We start from the raw sequence: 9,348 nt of genomic DNA, 5'->3' as shown, positions 1-9,348 counted from the left end.
CATCCACCCCAGAACAAGGAAAGAGATTTCATCTCGTTTGCAATTGGATTTGGAGGATGATCCTCCGAGGTGGGAGGTGTTTGCAGGGAGATTTCTCACAGACATGGCAAAGATTTCCTTCTTTCATCAGTCAGTCAGAGGATGGAGTCAGGATAGCCTGGTGGTAGCCAAAGGATGGTTGTCACATCTCCAGTGCCACCTCAGAGCCTGGGGGATCCAGGCTCACACCACCTCCCACAGGAATGGATCCCTTTATATGGCCCATGACACAGATGTGCCCTGGCACTGCGGCTCCAGTCTGGACTCTGGGGGGTTTGGCAGGAGCTCTTCTCTCTTAAACTTGACTTTTCTGAAGAACTCTGCATGTTACCCTCATTACCTGCCTGTCACTTTGCCTTCTCCTCTTGTGAGTTATTCATGACCAAGCTGAAGCAGTGCAGAATTTCTGCTCCATCCCTTGCTAATGTTGTTTGTGCCCTTTTTTTCCTGTCTTTTTATCAGGAATTCACAGGAAGATTAATCCCTCTTACTCCATGACAGTTTAGTTTCTTAAGAACCTTTAGTGAGGGATGTTCTAGAAAAGCTTTTAGAAAATCAGATTCCAGTGTATCAGCCCAAATCTCCTGTATTAGCAGGGCTGGTTCCTCATCAGATGACTCGGATCTGTCCATATAAACTCTGCTCTTGTCTTTCAGGCTCTGCCCCAGACGTGTTTATTCATTGCTGCTAATTCTGATCAGTCCCACAGTTTTCTACCCTTTTGCCCACTCTGGAAATCAGACTTTGTGCTCTGTCATTCCCAGGGCCACTCCTAAAGCCTTTTGTGAAAATTTCTCACCTTCCAATGCTCAGATGCAAAGGAAGAAAGTTCAGCAATTTCATATTTGGGCTCCTCGAGGAAACCCTGTCGGCCCCTGGTGATTTGTTGCTCTGGCATATGAACCCTGCTGACCCCTGCAGAGTGAACGGCAGTGCAAGGAATTAATTTAATTTTGCTGCTGTGCCCTTATCTTTCTTAATTCCCTCCTTTACTCCTTGCCCATCTATCAGCGGCTCTGGGTGACAGACAGGCTTCCTGCTTTTGTGTTGGAGAAGCTTTTATTAGCTCCACGAACTCTGATGATTGTTCTCCAGACCCTGTTTTGCCTTGCCTTATCGTGGGTTTGCACTTAGTGTGCTGGGTTTATATCCTTTTCTATTTTTATTGTTTGGAAACAACTTCCATTTTCCTGAAAGTACCTTTTTTTATTTCAGATAACTTCCTTTTCCCATTGGTTTAAACCAAGCTTTGCATGTGTGGTGGTTTAGCCTTTCCCCTGGTGCGTGTCCCACAGTGTTTGTGGAATCCCAGGATAGTTTGGGTTGGAAGGGCCTCAGTTCACTGCACCCCACCCCTGCCATGGCAGGGACACCTTCCACTGTCCCAGGCTGCTCCAGGCCCCTCCAGCCTGGCCTGGGACACTGCCAGGGACCCAGGGGCAGCCACAGCCTCAGGTGCAGAGCATAGACAGAGGAGCAACCAACTGGGCAACAGCAAACATGAGAGTTCTGTAATTTCTAGTTACAAATTCCTGACAGCCACAGATGGGTGACTGCAGCAAGAGCCATCACTGGAATGGGAAAATTCCTGTCCCAAAAACCTCCTGGCATCAACTGCCTGTCACCTCCTGGTTATCTGCCCACCAGTGCTGAGCTGTGCACCCAGAAGGCTTTTCCTTGGGGAGCAGGAGACTTTTCATGAATCATGAATTTTCCCTGACTCTTGACTGTGTTTGTGTCCCTTTGTGATGTCTCTGCTCCCCTGCTGGGCAGGCTCTGCACTGGTCAGAGCAGAGAGACCACAGAGCTCCTGCCTTTGCTGCAGGCTGGGTCAGACTCTGGCACAGGTGACCATGGGGGTTTCTGGGGGAAAAGGCACCTAAATGTAGTTGACAGAGTCTTTTTCCTGTGAAGACAGGAGGAGGGAGCTGCAGCTCTCTGGTTTGTAGGAGGCAAAGTCCGTCTGTCACAAAGGTGCTACAGGTCAGCCCTCAGTGGCAGAGGAGATGGGATGGCTGGGAATGTTGACTGAGTTGGAACTGAACACAAAAAATATTAACCACTTCATGCTGTACCCAAAATTCTGTTTATTTTGGTGCATTATTCCAAATCCTTAAAAATATTTTATATACTTCCCATTCTTTTATTTGCAGGCTTTGATCTGGAGAGTTTGTACTGACTTTTTCTGGTCTGAATAGGAACCTCTGCTCCATTCATCAGCACCAGATCCTGTGACATCTCCACGTTTCCACAGTGAGGTAGGAAGACCTAATTTTCATAAGCCTTGTAGAAGTGATTTTTGTGCTGGTGGCCCTCCTGGGATGTGTAATGTAAATCACCTGGATTAGGAGAGATGTGATTACATGTAACAGAGCTGTTCTCAGGCAGAGTTGAGGGTTCTTTGTGCTCCCTGAGCTGCAGAGTTTGCTCACTCCTCCTTCTCCTGGCACTGTGGCTTTGTTTAAATGCCACCTGCCTGAAGTGTTTCTGAGCCCCTCACTCGCTGGCCAGCACTGTTGGCTCCTCTTACTTTCAATGAAAATGTGTTTTTTGGACAAGGCCATTCATAGATTGTGGTTTTCCTACATGTCTACAAAGCCTTGCTGGGCTGCTGCTCTGCCTGGGCTGGTGCAGAACCATCAGGGCTCTGATATTTAATTATTTATGTTGACCTTAACTGTTAGTTTCTGTCATTAGAGAACAGGCCAAGTGATTAGTGCCCTTGGCTTAATCTTCTTAGCAGGAGAACTGTCCCTTGAACGTCCGTCCTAATCAAACAGCCATAAGGAAGGATGAGGAAAGGACAGGACTCCTGATCTGGTTCATTTTCCATATGAATTGGTGAAAGTAAATCATATTTGGATGGTCTGCTTCAATTTGTAAATATGAGTTCCCCAAAACCATGGGAAATGATGTGCTGGCAGAAAACACATCTGCATTAACACAGGACAAACATCCTTTTCCTTCCTACCAGTATCCCCACCATGAGATTTGGCACTGGAAAAATACCTGTGGTCCGTGTCGTAATTTCATTTAAAATTATTATTTGTGTAAACAGACTTCAGTGAGTCACTGTGAAGTACCTGCTTTTAATATATTTATATATACTCAGTCATCATAAGGGCATTCATAATCTCTGGGATACTTGGTGTTACCAAACTAACCTTGTGTGATACCAACAGCAATGGAAAGATTAATGACAGGTTTCAGAAAATACTCATCAGAGTTCTCTGTCTTGATGGAAAACTGAGAAGTGTCAATTTGGAATTGGATTTTTTTTCCCCGTGTATTTAGTTCTTGGGGGATTTTTTATCCTTTAATGAAGATTTCTTTCCTCTTTTCTTCCTACATTTTTATCTGAAGTATTTTGTTTACAACGTGAGGGCACACTTCAAGTTCTTGAGAATCATCAGACTTATAAATGTAATGGAAACCTTGGGAAATGGTGTGATAGGCAAACTCTCATCTGCTCTGTGCTCTCAGTACCTCAGAGGATGCTGAGGAAAACATCTACTTTTTCCCATTCAGTCAGGAAATGTTCCAGGCCTTGGTGTCTTTGAGGGGGTGAGTGGTGTTCTTCACAAACTGAATCCAGAGTTTTTGTGGAGGAATGGCAATGCTGAAATCCCACCTTCCCTGGGGTCAGTGTTCTTGATTTGGATATGAGAATGAGAGGGGAAACCAAGGGATGGAGCACAGAGAGGACAGGAAAGCACTGAGAAGGTGGGACAGGAGGAAGTGGAAAGGGGTTGACACGGGGACAGTTGGGGAGATTTTGGAGAGACAACACAGCCAGTTGTGACTCTCACACTATGATGTCTTGACTGATTTTGTTGTATTGGAGATGGTAAGTTTTCTTTTAAAACGTGTAGCACCTGCAAGAGAACTCCATTTTGGGACCAGTCTGTGTCATTTCCAGTAATGACAGTGGTAGAAAAAGGGGGATTATGGTGTGGGATTCCTGCCCAACCTCAGAGCTTCATCAGACTGAGTGGGGCAGTGGAAGAGGTGACACAAACTCAAAAAAAAAAAAAAAAAAAACAACCTTGGCACTGGGGAGAAAGAGATGAGCAGTGAATACCTTGGGGAACCTTTGGGTGATTGGTTTGAGCATCTTAGTTAATTACAACTGCAGGTTAAATTGTGTTGAAGGGACAAACACAGGTGATGAAATGCAAGTGTGAGGTGCATGGAAAGAAGACAAGGGGAAAGTCTCCAGAGAGGAATTACTCCTCTAATGTCCATGGGGAAATTGGCTTTTGTTTAGCAGAATTATAACTTTTAAATTTGTACAGCTGGTACAAGCAGGTACCATTTTATTTTGCCAAAGGGCAGGATATTGTGAGGCTCATGTAGTTTCAGCAGAGACCCCAGGCCTTAACCAGCTGGGGGAGAAAAATCGGCAGTTTTGGTTCTGTGTCAGTAGAACACACACTCTTCGCTGCCCCTGTGAAAAGGAGCTTTCCTATCCATGCTAGTCAGAATGGTTCTTTTGGGTCTAGAATAGACTTAGTCATTAAACTGAAGGCTTTGATTTCAGCCTGGTGAGGAAAAGGCCCTTGTTCATACTCTGATACAGTTTCATAGATTTAATTATGGAGTATTATTGTAATTACCTGTTTGGTGGCTAATTGCTCTTCCACGAGTGCAGAGGGAGGGGAGAACGTGGGACCAAGGCTGTATTTCAGGGTACAAGAGGGTTTTTGTTACTGTCTTTTAATGCCTGTCGTGATCTTCTGGTATAAGAATATAGTGTATTTTTAGTAACTTTCTCTATTTTATTTCAATATCAAGAAAAACGCCTGGGAATGTATTTGCAGCTCATCACCTGGGTGATACGCTGGCACATGAGAGACAGTTCTCATGTCATTTTCCAAAATACTTTTAACTAGCGCAAGGCTCTTTCAGAAGCTGCTGTGAAAATGTGGGTTTATTTCAGTGGCTCCAAACCCATCAACAGTCCAGCCATGGTCAGTAGGAACCTGAGCAAACAGCAAACATTTGGCCCTGGCACAGGGTGCCCAGAGCAGCTGTGGGTACCCTGGATCCCTGGAAGTGTCCCAGGCCAGGCTTGGAGCAATTTGGGACAGTGGGAGGTGCCCTGCCCATGGCTGGGGTGGCCCTGGGTGAACTTCGAGGTCCCTTCCAACCCAAACCATTCTACAATTCTGTGATTTCACCATTATTTGTTGTGTTTACAATTAAAAGTTTAATGATAAGAACTGGTGGTAGTTTAAGATAAATTTTGAAGGGATTCTTAAGGGATTTAGTTTGTTTATCTAATTGTGGGGATAGATTAAAGTCCATTGGAGTAAGATTATCCAGCACATCTTTACCAGGTACAAATGGGAGGGGTTTCCTCAGACAAGAGTTTGTTGCTGTTTTCCTCACTGAAGAATGTGGACATGTAAGTGTTGGGAGATTTTCTTCCAGTGTCTCCAACAGATAAAATCTTTGTGTTGTCTGTCCTTGGTTCACAGCTGTGAAATCAGCTGGAATGGGTGGGACACCTCAGTGGGCACAGACAGAGCCCTGGGGCCTTTGCCCATGGACGCAGCCAGTGCAAGAGCTGATACAGAGGGACTAAGCCCCTTTCCCTTTTCCCTGCTGACATTTTTGCTTCCCAGAGATACAAGTTACAGAGTCTTGGAGCTCAGAGAAGTGTGCCAGTGACACATTTTTGGGGGTCAGGGAAGGGTGTCCCCAGCTGTGTGATGAGTACACTCAGACTGGGCACGGAGCTCTGGGGCTGAGGACATTCAGATTTGCCTAAAAAACCTCTTGACAAACACCTAAGTTGTGCCTCTGTGATACTTAAAGCCCACACACACCATTTGCAAATAAAAATCATACCACACAAATTATTTCACTTTTCTCTTATTTGATCAATTCCGATAAAAAGGCCACGTTTGGATTAAATCATTTTATTCTCACAACCGTGTGACACTTTAGGGGACAGTAACATTTGTGAAATAATCTAAGGCATATCACAGGAGAGGAGGCACTGGAGAGGCTGGTGTTGGGTCCAGGACAGTGGCGGTGCCTGGTCCTCTCCATCCCCAGTGGCCACCACACCTCCCATCGGGGCTGCTGCTGAAGGACTCTGTGCTGGGCCCGTGTGAACGAACTCCAGTGATTTTAAAAGCCAACTGATTTCAAATCTTTGCGGACACTGCAAGTTGTTTCTAATCAAAGCCCATCTCCCACCAGAGAGGAGTCCCGGCATCAGCGGCAGCCGCAGCGGGGACAATGAGGACCGACCTCTCCTTCTCACCAGCCGCTGGTGTTTGTTTGAGGCTCTGTAAAGACAATGCTACAACATCTTTACACACAGCACCGCCTTTGTAGCGACCGTCTCCTTGGAGCCTTGGCACGGGGAAGGACACGCATGTCCCGGCATTTTCCAGGTGGCAGGATTTCCTTCTCCACGAGCCCCCTCCTTCCAGCCCCGGCACCGCTTAAATCCATCATTTGTTTTCATTATGGGCTTTCGCATCCCCGCCTTTCATCGCTGTTAATGAATTTCTAGGGTCTGATTGGGAAACAAAGGCCAAACACAAATATAAAAAGGGCTGTGACAAAGGAGCCGGTTGAGCGCCTGACAGGCTGTGCCCCGCGTGGCCGCGGCTGCGGGGCCGCCACCGCCCGGACAGCGCTGCTTAATATGCTAATCTGCTGCTCCTCGTTTAACATTCCGCTCAGGTCTCAGCAGCCTCGGCAGCCGGGAAGGGGAAGGAAGGGAAAGGAAGGGAAGGAAGGGAAGGGGTGTCTGCCTGGCAGCCCCGTGGCCGTGGCACATCCCGCGCCCCCGGTGCCCTCCGCCCTGGTGGGCACATCCCTGGGTACCTGCCATCCGCATCATCCGCACTGTCTGCACCGTCCGCACCGTCCACACCATCCACACCGTCCGGACAGCTCGCCGCAGAGCCGGGAACAGGCTGTGTGCCAAAGCCACGTATGATTGGCTCCTTCCTCTGCCTCCGCGTCCCCAAAGATTCCCACTTTAATAGACCATGTGTTTCTGCTGCTGGAGAAGCCCAGAGTGTAACGTGCCAAAATCCAGCAACAATGAAGTCAGACGGAGTTTAGCATCCAAAACAAAGGGACGGCATTTCTGTAGCTCACTGACAACACAGCAGTCACAGGATGGTTTAAATTTCCCTTTATTCTCTCTCCCCACCCAACCTCAGCCCAAGAGAAAGCCAACATTTATTAAAATCCATCCATTCAGGACGGCTGCTAGGTGCCCAGGTTGGAAGGAAAGCTTGCTCCTGGTATTCCTGATGACCGCCACCTTTCCTGTGTGCTCGTGAGCTGCAATCCCCAGCTGGAGCAAGGGGCTTCTGATTTCCAGAATTAGGGAAGGAATCAATTCCAGAGAACAGTTCCCATGGTCAGGTCCATCAGGTCCTGCAGCCACAGGAGAACTTAATTCCTCGAGCTCCCTTTCCTTTGTTTTCATAACGTCACAGTAGTTCTGGAGAGGCGTCTGGAGAATCCTCAGCTCCGGCTTCAGTCAGGGGATTTCAGAAGTTGCATTTTCAGGGCAGGTCAGATGTGGACAAAACCAAGTCTCCACCTGACACATAAGCAGACAAAGCTCTTTAACCTCTGAATTATAGCAGAGCTCCATAGTTCTCTCTTCTGTTGTCTCATGCTCCAAGCAAGCTGCTCCTTGCAGTTCTCTCTCCTGGTGCCAAGCACGTATTCCAGCTGCAGCTCGGCAGCGCGGGGAAATTCCTTCCAAGTCCCTGGCAGAACAGTCGGCGCTTTCTCCGGAGCTGCAGGCTTGATTGTCCTTGATTATTTTATTTCTCTGGCTCTGATCCAAGATGTTCCCTGTCATCATTTCAGTGTCTTTTCTCATAATCCCTTTTCTAAACATCATCAACAATTAACTGATTCTCTCATATCTACAAACACATGCACACACACGCAGGCGCGCGCGCACACTCCACCGAGCCTCATCAGGGTCTTTTTTGCCTTTAAGTATAAGAAATTACAGCTTCTCATTAGCTGAAGAGCATGTTTTGAAAGGCTTTGTGTTTACTCACTTTGCAAGTGATGCTGGCGCTTTTAATTATTCTCCTTTTGCATATCATAAGCGAGCAGCGAGCTGCTCCAGCCAGCCCGGGCGACGCGTATTCCCAGGAAGGCAGGAGGAAGGGATCGCGTTTTACCTCACTGCTGCTGCTTTCTTCCCTTTCTGTCAGCCAGCCAAGGAATCCCCCCAAAGCTCTTACGTAGCAGATACCAAAACCGTGAGTCACTTTTCACTCCCGAAGCAATAAGTCCATCGCATCCCTGTGCAGAAGGGCGAGCACAAGGCTGGAATCTCTCCAGGCTGCCGGCGTGCCCCGGCACCAGTTCTCCAGCGGTGACTTTGTTTTTCCTGCTCTTGCTTTTTCTCCTCGGCTCTCTCGTCTCTTCATTCCCTTTCATGCCATTCCCATTTTCTTCCTTCCTTCCTCTCCATCCGTCTCCGTTGCTGCCAGCAGCAAACCCAGCCAGATCTGGGTCTCTCTCGCCTTCTGTAGGGCTTTTTTCCTCCTTTTCTTTCCCCCTCGGTATCTGCCGCAGCCTTTGGCTGCTCACTCTGCCAGGTTGGATCACCAAAGACACAGGACTCGCTCACAATGAATAATCAATACAGATATTGATCTGCGGAAAATGTTTGTAAATTCCTGAAAGGGGGAATCGGGAGCAGCGGGACAAGGGAGGCTTGTGGGGGACGACAGGGTGCTCCAAGGCTGCAGGCAGAGCATGGCCAGAGCCAGAGCCCGCATCCTGCCGCCTCCGAGGTGACGGGTGCTGGAATGCGCGCGGGCGGCGGCGGGTGCGTGCGGGGGCTTCTGTATTTTCATTTCTCTACAGCTGCTTCCCCCGAAGAATCGGGAGGCGAGCAGCTGAGAGGCCCCGTCGGTGCCATGCCTTGGCTGCGCTCCAGCACTGTTTTGTTTCCATCATCACACGCCACTTTGAAATTTGCATAAATACAAGGGTTATTTTCCCTCGTGCCTCCAAAAAGGTTTAAGAAGGTGGGAAAGTGTTTCCGTAAGGAAGGACGGCTGGGTTTAGTCATCGTTTTTCAGGATTTGCTTTCTAATCCATGTATTTGTGAAAAAGGGAAGAAGAGATGAAAATAAAGGGCGATAAGAAGGACATGGAGAAGACAGAAAAGCTGTTTGAACGTCGAAGAGCCTTGGATTGCAAAAAAACCCAGTTCTCCAATGGGGACATGGATGTGTTTGGTTTGTGTGAGTGGAGAGCCAGGTCAGACCTCTCCATCCAGGACTCTTCCCATCTCTC

This window comes from Zosterops lateralis, assembly GCF_965231275.1.
Source record: "Zosterops lateralis genome assembly, chromosome: 12".
NCBI lineage: Eukaryota > Metazoa > Chordata > Aves > Passeriformes > Zosteropidae > Zosterops > Zosterops lateralis.
This window is presented reverse-complemented; position numbering follows the sequence as displayed.